The sequence below is a fragment of the Myotis brandtii genome, unplaced genomic scaffold, assembly GCF_000412655.1.
Source record: "Myotis brandtii unplaced genomic scaffold, ASM41265v1 scaffold59, whole genome shotgun sequence".
Classification (NCBI taxonomy): Eukaryota; Metazoa; Chordata; class Mammalia; order Chiroptera; family Vespertilionidae; genus Myotis; species Myotis brandtii.
The window spans coordinates 1188922-1197698 of record NW_005370223.1 but is presented as its reverse complement, the minus strand read 5'-3'; the positions used below and the strand labels follow the sequence as shown (position 1 = coordinate 1197698).

General features: G+C 39.8%; 1 protein-coding gene across 2 annotated transcripts in view; it reads right to left on the bottom strand.

Moving 5' to 3' along the window:
- The window catches only part of PLEKHF2 (pleckstrin homology domain containing, family F (with FYVE domain) member 2), a 17623-nt gene extending 9537 nt beyond the window's left edge, over positions 1 to 8086 (bottom strand). Inside the window, exon 1 of one of the 2 annotated variants that reach the window (XM_014550247.1) lies at positions 7979 to 8086. The gene's annotated coding sequence lies outside the window, so the exon portion shown is untranslated. Of the gene's footprint in view, positions 1 to 2629; positions 2736 to 7978 lie in introns of those variants that run through there. The other variant, XM_005879243.2, reaches the window with a different exon arrangement.
- Positions 8087 to 8777: the final 691 nt, after the last annotated feature.

Below are 8777 nucleotides of genomic sequence, written 5' to 3'. Positions count from 1 at the left end.
ATTGGGGGCAACCAGGCCTGCAGCAGGGGCAGTTAGGGGCGATCAGGCCTGCAGGCAGAAGCAGTTAGTGGTGATCAGGCTGGCAGCGGGTACAGTTAGGAGCCAGTGGTCCCGGATTGTGAGAGGGATGTCCGACTGCTGGTTGGCCCGGGATTGGAGAGGGTGCAGGCTGGGCGGAGGGGGATCCTCCCGTGCACGAATTTCATGCACCGGGCCTCTAGTGTTTTATAAAGACTTGTGTACCTGTTTGTTCCCAACAGATTTGAAGGTTCCTGAAAACAAGATTATTTCCTACAACTGTGTATTCCCAACAGCACCTACAGAAATGTTTGTGTGTACATGCCAACAGGTGCACTGAGCTGAAGATGCCAGCTGTTAAAGTGGCAGCAGCTTCTCTGACTGGAGATGGACAGAAATCAGACTTTATTTTTGACATCTATACTAATCTTCACAGAAAACAGGAACCACCCCCCAAACATCAATTGCTTCACTAGACCCACAGATTTTAAATTTTTGAGCAAATGTTCTGGCCCATTTAACTATTGTATAGTATCTAATTATGAATTCCAACAGATCTCGTTTTAAGAAAGTCTCAATCTCATGATAATATATAGAAATGATTTCTTCTTCTCTCGCCAAAAAGCACAGCTGTTTAGCTAGCAAATAAAAAGTGTGTGCATATTTTCATCATCAACAAAATTCAGATAAAAAACTGCATCGTTTCAAAAAGTATTTATACAGGGGCAGCTGTACAGTGCTGACAGCTATTAGAAACCATTGTATAATATTTGAAAAATAAAGCTGGCAAAGCTCAACTAAAATACTGCTATGGAACTGGTTATCCCATCACATCCCTAACAAATTTTCTTTAGTATTTTTTCAAAGCAGTTACAATCTGCTCACTACATTTTTAAGGTTTTATGCTAGAAAGAGAAAAAGAATGAACCAGGCACTGGGAGTTAAGACATATACCACAAGGTTTTTAATATAAAGCACAACAAGGTAAGTACAATAATAAGCATATTAACAGAGTGGTAAGCAAGCTAAAAAGGAAAGAATAAAGGCATGGCTTGGAAAATGTAGCATTTGAATACTTGATAAAGGTTGTGAACAATAACTGGAACTTCAAAATGGTAAAGGCATAAAAGCTCTGCAAGTAAAAAAGTGTTGTTTTTTAAGAAAAAAGTCCCATATACAGCTGTAGTGGAGGCTGAGAGGAATTATTTAGTAGAAAAACTGGGGAGAACAAGTAAGACAAGAGATCTGGTTGGTTCCTGAGAGTTCTTTCTGAAGCTTTTGGAAGGAGTGGCCTGATTTGATCTGGATTTTTCTAATGAAAGATAAACTGAGAAGACAAAGTCTGAGAGCAGAACCCAATTGAAAAAATTATTGCAAAAGTAAAGAGGAAAGTTGATGAGAGTCTGAAGGTTGCAACAGGAGAATAGGTTAGATTCAGAATTGCCCTGACTAACTGTGAAAGAATAAAGCTGAAATTAAATCCCCAGGTGTTTAGTCTATGCAATATGGAAGCTAGTAAAGCTGGTAATAATATTCTGAGTTTCAAATAGAAAACATTTATTGGCCACTTACTCTTAACAAAGTAGTATTAAAAGATAGAAGCACTCAAAATTAACAATCTTTGTGATGGAGAAAGACAGCTATATCCCCAAGTTTATATAATTCATATTTTATACATTCGCGTGTGTTTCTGTAACAAAGAGGATTATGGAAGTAATTGATTGATAAGGAAGGAAAAAAACAAAATAAGGGGCTTTGGTATCCGTGTAGTGTGCTATAGACAGAGGAATATAATTACCTCAAATGTATGAACTCAAAGTCTAAAGGAGTAGAGGAGAAACAAACCAAAAACATAATTTTAATTAAAAAAAAATAAAAAGTGATGAAGCCTGGGGCCAAAAGGTTTAGTTGGGAGGTAATTTTGATTGGGAGAGAATTTAAGAAGAACTGTTAAATGACTAGAAATTCAAGCTGGATCTTAAAGCAAAAGTAGCTGGTAGGGGATGATGATATGTAAATATATTCCCCAGAGAGGACACAGTTGAGCCCAGGACCAGATGAAAATAACAGCGGTAGAATAGAAATCTGGTAAGATGGAGAAAAGCCAAACTGCAAAGGAAAGTAAGCATCAGACTGAAAACAATAGAAAAACAAAGGTTTTTAAATAGGAAAATATTAAATATGTACACAGAAGCGGTACACAGGACAGACTGGAGTGACTATTAAAGAAGCAAAATTGAAGGGGAAAAGGTATTACAACAGTCTGTAAGTGAAAGGTAATGAAAGCCTGAGCCCCAATAATTGACAGCAGAAATAAAAAGGGGAAGATGTAGCCCTAGCCGATTTGGCTCAGTGGATAGAGAGCATCAACCCGTGGACTGAAGGGCCCAGGTTTGATTCTGGTCAAGGGCACATGCCTGGTAATCTATTTTTAAAAAAGGGGGTGGGGGGATGTAAGAGATTACTGAGGTATAGCATTTATGATTTAGGAATCAACTGAATATGTGGATGAAAGGTGAGTAAAATGTCTTCAAAGATTTAAGCATAAGCCATTGGTCAGGTGCTAGTTTTGTTCCAAGAGGGAAAAGAAATCAGTTTGGGACATATTTACCTTGAAGTACTTTCAGGGTATCCATCCACAAGACAAACATCTGGCAGTCAAGTAGAAATACCAGAATGAGCAGGGAGCTCCAGGACAGAAAGAGATTTAGTAGTCATTCACATAGCTGGTTGATGCTATGGAAGAGAGAAGAGGGACAAGAACTAAACTTTGGGAAACACCTCGTTTAGAAAGGAGAGAAGTAAGATGAGAAAGAAGGGGAGACAACAGAGCAGTACAAAACACTTTTAACATGCTTTCACATGTTTCACAAGTCTCAGAGACTTAAATAACCTTATTGTGCCAAAAGGTCACAATAAGCAGTGAAACACATGGAAAAATCAGAAAGTAATGGTAATATATAATATTTCAGAAAGCAGTACCCTTTGACCTTTCAATTTTTAACCACAGAAATTTATGCTGAGAAATAAACTATTGTGGGGGTGGAAGGAAAGGGAGAATACTACATATAAAAAGTTTCCCCTTTGGCATTAACTCTAAAGGTGAAAAACAGAACCCAAATTTCTAGCCATAGAAAGGAATGGATAAATATAATGTGAAAAAGCCAAACATCATAAAAGAAAACATTTTACCACATAAATTTTAAAACTTCAACACTGTGGGGGGAAAACACTAAAGGAAAAACATTTGCAGGTATATAGATCAATGGAACAGGAGACCCCAGAAATCAACCCAAGGCATTACGCTCAATTAATATTTGACAAAGGAAGCAAGAGCATACAATGGAGTAAAGACAGTCTCTTCAACAAATGGTGTTGGGAAAATTGGACAGATAAAATGCAAAAACAATGAAACTAGACTACCAACTTACACCATACACAAGAATAAACTCAAAATGGGTAAGACTTAAATGTAAGATGTGAAGCCATAAAAATCATAGAAGAAACCATAGGCAGCAAAATCTCAGACATCTTTCATAGCAATATTTTTGTGGATATATATCCTAGGGCAATGGAAACTGAGGAGAAAGTAAATAAATGGGACTATATTAAAATAAAAAGATTCTGCACATCAAAAGAAACCATCAGCAAAATGAAAAGGAAGCCCACTGTATGGGAGAACATATTTGGCAACGATATATCTGATAAAGGGTTAATATGCAAAATATATGAGGAACTCATACAACCTAACAAAAGACAAACAATTCAATTAAAAAATGAAAAGGACCTAAATAGACAATTCTCCAAAGGGGACATACAGAAGGCCAAGAGACATATGGAAAAATGCTCAAAGTCACTGATCATCAGAGAGATGCAAATTAAAACGACAATGAGTTATCACCTCACACCTGTCAGAATAGCTGCCATCAACGAATCAACAAATGACAAGTGCTGGCGAGGATGTGGAGAAAAGGGAACCCTAGTACACTGCTGGTGGGATGCAGAGTGGTGCAGCCATTATGGAAAACAATTTGGAGTTTCCTCAAAAAATTAAATATGGAACTGCCATTTGACCCAGTGATTCCACTTCTAGGAATATATCCTAAGAACCCTGAAACACCAATTAGAAATAATGTATGCATCCCTATGTTCATAGCAGTGCAATTTATAATAGCTAAGATCTGGAAACAGCCCAAGTGCCCATCAGTAGATGAGTGGATAAAAAAGCTGTGGTACAGCCCTAACTGGTTTGGCTCAATGGATAGAGCGTCAGCCTGCGGACTCAAGGGTCCCAGGTTCGATTCCGGTCAAGGGCATGTACCTTGGTTGCGGGCACATCCCCAGTCGGGAGTGTGCAGGAGGCAGCTGATCGATGTTTCTCTCTCATCGATGTTTCTAACTCTCTATCTCTCTCCCTTCCTCTCTGTAAAAAATCAATTATATATATATATATTTTATTTTTAAAAAAAGCTGTGGTACATTTACACCATGGAATACTATGCAAGAGTAAAAAAGAAGGATCTCTCACCCTTTGAGACAGCATGGAGGGACCTGGAGAGTATTACGTTAAGCGAAATAAGCCAGAGAAAGACAAGTATCACATGATCTCACTCAAATGTGAAATCTAGTGAACAAAATAGATCCAAAGACATAGAAGCATGGAACAGACTGCCAAATCTCAGAGGGAAGGCAGAGGAGGATGGCTGGGAGGGAAGAGATCAACCAAAGAACATGTATGCATACATACATAACCCATGGACACAGACAATAGAGTGGTGAAGGCCTGGGGTGGAGGCTGGAGCAGGCTAGAAGGGGTCACTGGGGGAAAAGGGAGACATGTAATACTTTCAACAATAAAGATTTTTTTTATTAAAAAAAACACATTTGCAACATATGACAAAAGGACAACATTTTAAATATATAAAGGATTCCTATAAATCAATAAGAAAAAAGGAAAATATCCCAAAAGAAAAATGGGTAAGATACAAATGGCAATTCCAAAAGAACAAATGAAAATTACTAGTTAAAAAAAAAAAAGGTTGCCTCTTCGTGGCAATTGAAGAAATAAGTTAAAATTATATATTTTCATCTAGAAAACAAGTATTTAACAATCACCACAGCTGTGACTTTTTTCAGGGGTGCTAGGCAGGGACAGAAGTAGAAAAAGTAAATGGTGACATTTACGAGTTGAGAATTGACCAGTGATAAACAGCAGGTCAAGGAGAGGAGAACTACACAGTGCTAGTGAGTTCACAGGATGTGAACTACAGAGTTCAGGATTGCAAAGAAGGAAGAAAACTAACAACCTGGGAGGGACTGGAGGTGACAATGAAGACAAAAAGCTTGTTCATCAAATATGATGTAGGAAGGCTTGAATCACCATCTCTAGCCACCGAGCTTAAGACTAGAGGTAGTTGTGAATGGTGACATGGTTAAATAACACAATGATCCATGCAGAATGTGATGTAGAGTGCAGGTCTGAAATAAATGTAACCGCTACTTTAACATGTATGCTCTTCACTTCCCTCCACTACAAATACATCTTTTCCAGCCTGAATGATAAGAATTTGGCTGGCACTTCACCTCTCTCTGCACTTTATTCTACCACAAAATGAAGAAAATAAGGAGAAAGGAGATTGAATTAAGTCAATGGTTCTCAACCCCAATATTTTAAAATCATGGGTGAAAAAAAAAAGGTAAAACTACTTCTTACCCAAACCCAGTAATTCTGATTTATTTATTCAAGGGTGGAGTTCAGGCATCAGTATTGTTAAGAAGCTACTCAGGGAATTTTAATGTGCAGCCAAGTTTGAGAACTGAACTAAGTATCTCCAAAGGTTACCTTCCTTTTAAAGTTTTTAAAATCTACTCTTCTAAATAATTCACTGTCTCTCTGTTAATCTGTTAATATAACATTAAATTTCATATACCAGGCAGTTCCACAAATATCTTAGTAAATCCTCACAACTGTGAGGCAAATATTTCTGTGTCCATTTCACAAATGAGTCCAGTAAAGCTCAGAGAAGCGAAGGGACTTGTTCATGAGTCACAAGCTGGTAAGGAGCAGCGATAGAATTCAGGTTTGCTTTTTTGTTGCAATCCACTCTACACGCAACTTGCTTTCTCTAGCACTAGACCCAAATGTCTTCTATTCTCTCCCCAGGACTTACCAAATTGAGAACACCAGTTTGTGGTTTATGTATTCACTGGAGAGAAAGTTATCATGGGTAGGGCACAGAATGAACCTCAAATTCTACAGTAATTTCATTACAGAATTACAGAATACCGTCTCATACAGGGGTCTTGCAACTTATAAAATAGCACTCTGCAAGCATATCTATGAAGCACATTTTATTCGGTTAAGCCAACATGCACATTGCTATTAAACACACAGCTGGCGTAAAAAGCTGGTTGTCAAAGATAAATTTATCAATAGAAAAGCATTTTTTATATGCTTTCCATTAAGCAAGGCAAAATCCTAAGACAATTCTGACAAAACAATAACTGGTAGAAAAAAATGAGATCTACTCTATGTATAAGCATCACACAAAATGTTGAGACATTAACTCTATTTCCATCCAGTGCAAATAAATTCAACTGTACTTTAAAATTCTGATTATTACCCTTTTGTTGACCCAGGGCTTCTTTGTTGTTTATATTTCAGTCCATCATCTACTTGGAAATTTCATAACATTCAAGTTCTGTGTTCCCAGGCCAAAATTTGAGTTACCAAGGTAAATTCTAAAAAAAAAAAAAGGGGGGGGGGACAGGGAACATTTAGCTACTATGACCATGAAAATTGAAATTTAATAAGAAATTCATGGCCCTGACCAGTTTGGCTCAGTGGATAGAGTGTCGGCCTGTGGACTGAGGGGTCCCGGGTTCGATTCCAGTCAAGGGCATGTGCCTTGGTTGTGGGCACATCCCCAGTGGGGGGTGTGCAGGAGGCAGCTGATCGATGTTTCTCTCTCATTGATGTTTCTGACTCTCTATTCCTCTCCTTTCCTCTCTATAAAAAAATCAATAAAATATATTTTAAAAAGACAAAAAAAAAAAAGAAATTCATGCAGTATGTTTACAAGGAACATGTGTGTACCCGTCCACTCAAACCTCCCCTGAGCATGTGCTATGTTCTCTGCACTCTGGGGTTGGAGAGGCCAATCGGACTGGCAAAGCCTGCTGCCCGGGAGGTGCCATGCAGATCAGTGTAAGATTTACTGGATGTCATGTGATAAATGGATTATTCTTGGGGAGAGAAAGGGGCTGTGGTTAAGCAGGACGGGGCGGGGAAGTCTTCAAAGAACACATAGGCTTAAGTGAGTATTTTTAAGAGGAACTTTTTCAGTACAAGAACCCTTGTAAACCAGCTCTTTGGAAAATATGTACTTAAACTGAGAAACTAAATTAAAATCAGCAAGACACAAGGTGGACAGAGACTGTTCCACAGGAATGAGTTGTGCATCCGACAAAATTCTGCCGCAGGGAAAATGAGAAGGCTTCAGAGCCCTAAGACCCGGGTTAGAAACCAGTTTGGCTACTAGATTTGTAAAGTTAGTTAAGTCACTGCCTTTCTAGATCATTCCTCATCCAGAAAAACAAATATGTACAATGGCATATACTTGACAGTGGAGCAAAACAAAAAGGACACTTTTTAAGAAGAAAATCAGCAATCAAATCTGAGCGTGAGCTATATTATTACCTATATGGATTAAGAAGCCAATTTCTTCTAGGCAGGTGTTGGGGCTTATCATCCCAGGTAGTTAAGCGTCCTGCGGTTAATTTCACAGGACTTTACAGCTAAAACGCCTGCATGCAAAGAGAGCAATTCCTACCCCTTCACTGGATAGTCAAGTAAATGAATCTGTTTGGATGCCTGGGTCAGGGCACCAAGTTGTTGTTTTTGTTTTGTTTTTAAGGCGATTACATGTGCTTTCCAAATAAGTAACTTAATACCATTCACCTGGAGTGCCGTCAGGATCCGAGGAGATTAAAAATAGCCGCCCTCGTTAATGCCGCAGGAACCTGCGGACCCCGAAAGCCGGCCCGAGTCCGGGCGGAGGTCAAGGCTCACACCCCGGCAGGGATCCTCCTTTAAGGAGCCTCAGCCGTCACGCACCGAAACACAACGAGAAGGCACTGATCAACGTACACACTTTGCGAACCTATGAATTACAGAGAAAGAAAGAAAAAAACACACACACACACACACAAAAAAAGGAATTGGAGAATTCCTCCTCCTCCCCAGCGCACACGCGTCGCTGCCACCATGGAACCCACCAGGGCGTCCTCCTTTAAGGAGCCTCAGCCGTCACGCACCGAAACACAACGAGAAGGCACTGATCAACGTACACACTTTGCGAACCTATGAATTACAGAGAAAGAAAGAAAAAAACACACACACACACACACAAAAAAAGGAATTGGAGAATTCCTCCTCCTCCCCAGCGCACACGCGTCGCTGCCACCATGGAACCCACCAGGGCGCCCGAAGCAACAGGAACAGCGAGCCGCCGGCCTTCCGCAACATTTTAGGGGGAAAACAAGTTCTGCGGATACCACACAACTTTCAGATCCCAAATACATAATGTGCAAGAGCCCCCGCTGCTCTCGGAGCAAGTCCTGCCATTTTCGGCCCCGAGTCACTTCAAATACGCTGTTCAAGTTACAACGCCCCTGACGCCCGGACTCGGCAAACTTTTGGGCAGAAAGAGGTTGGGGCGCTCAGACGCCGAGGCCACGACTGGGACCCCCGTCCTCAC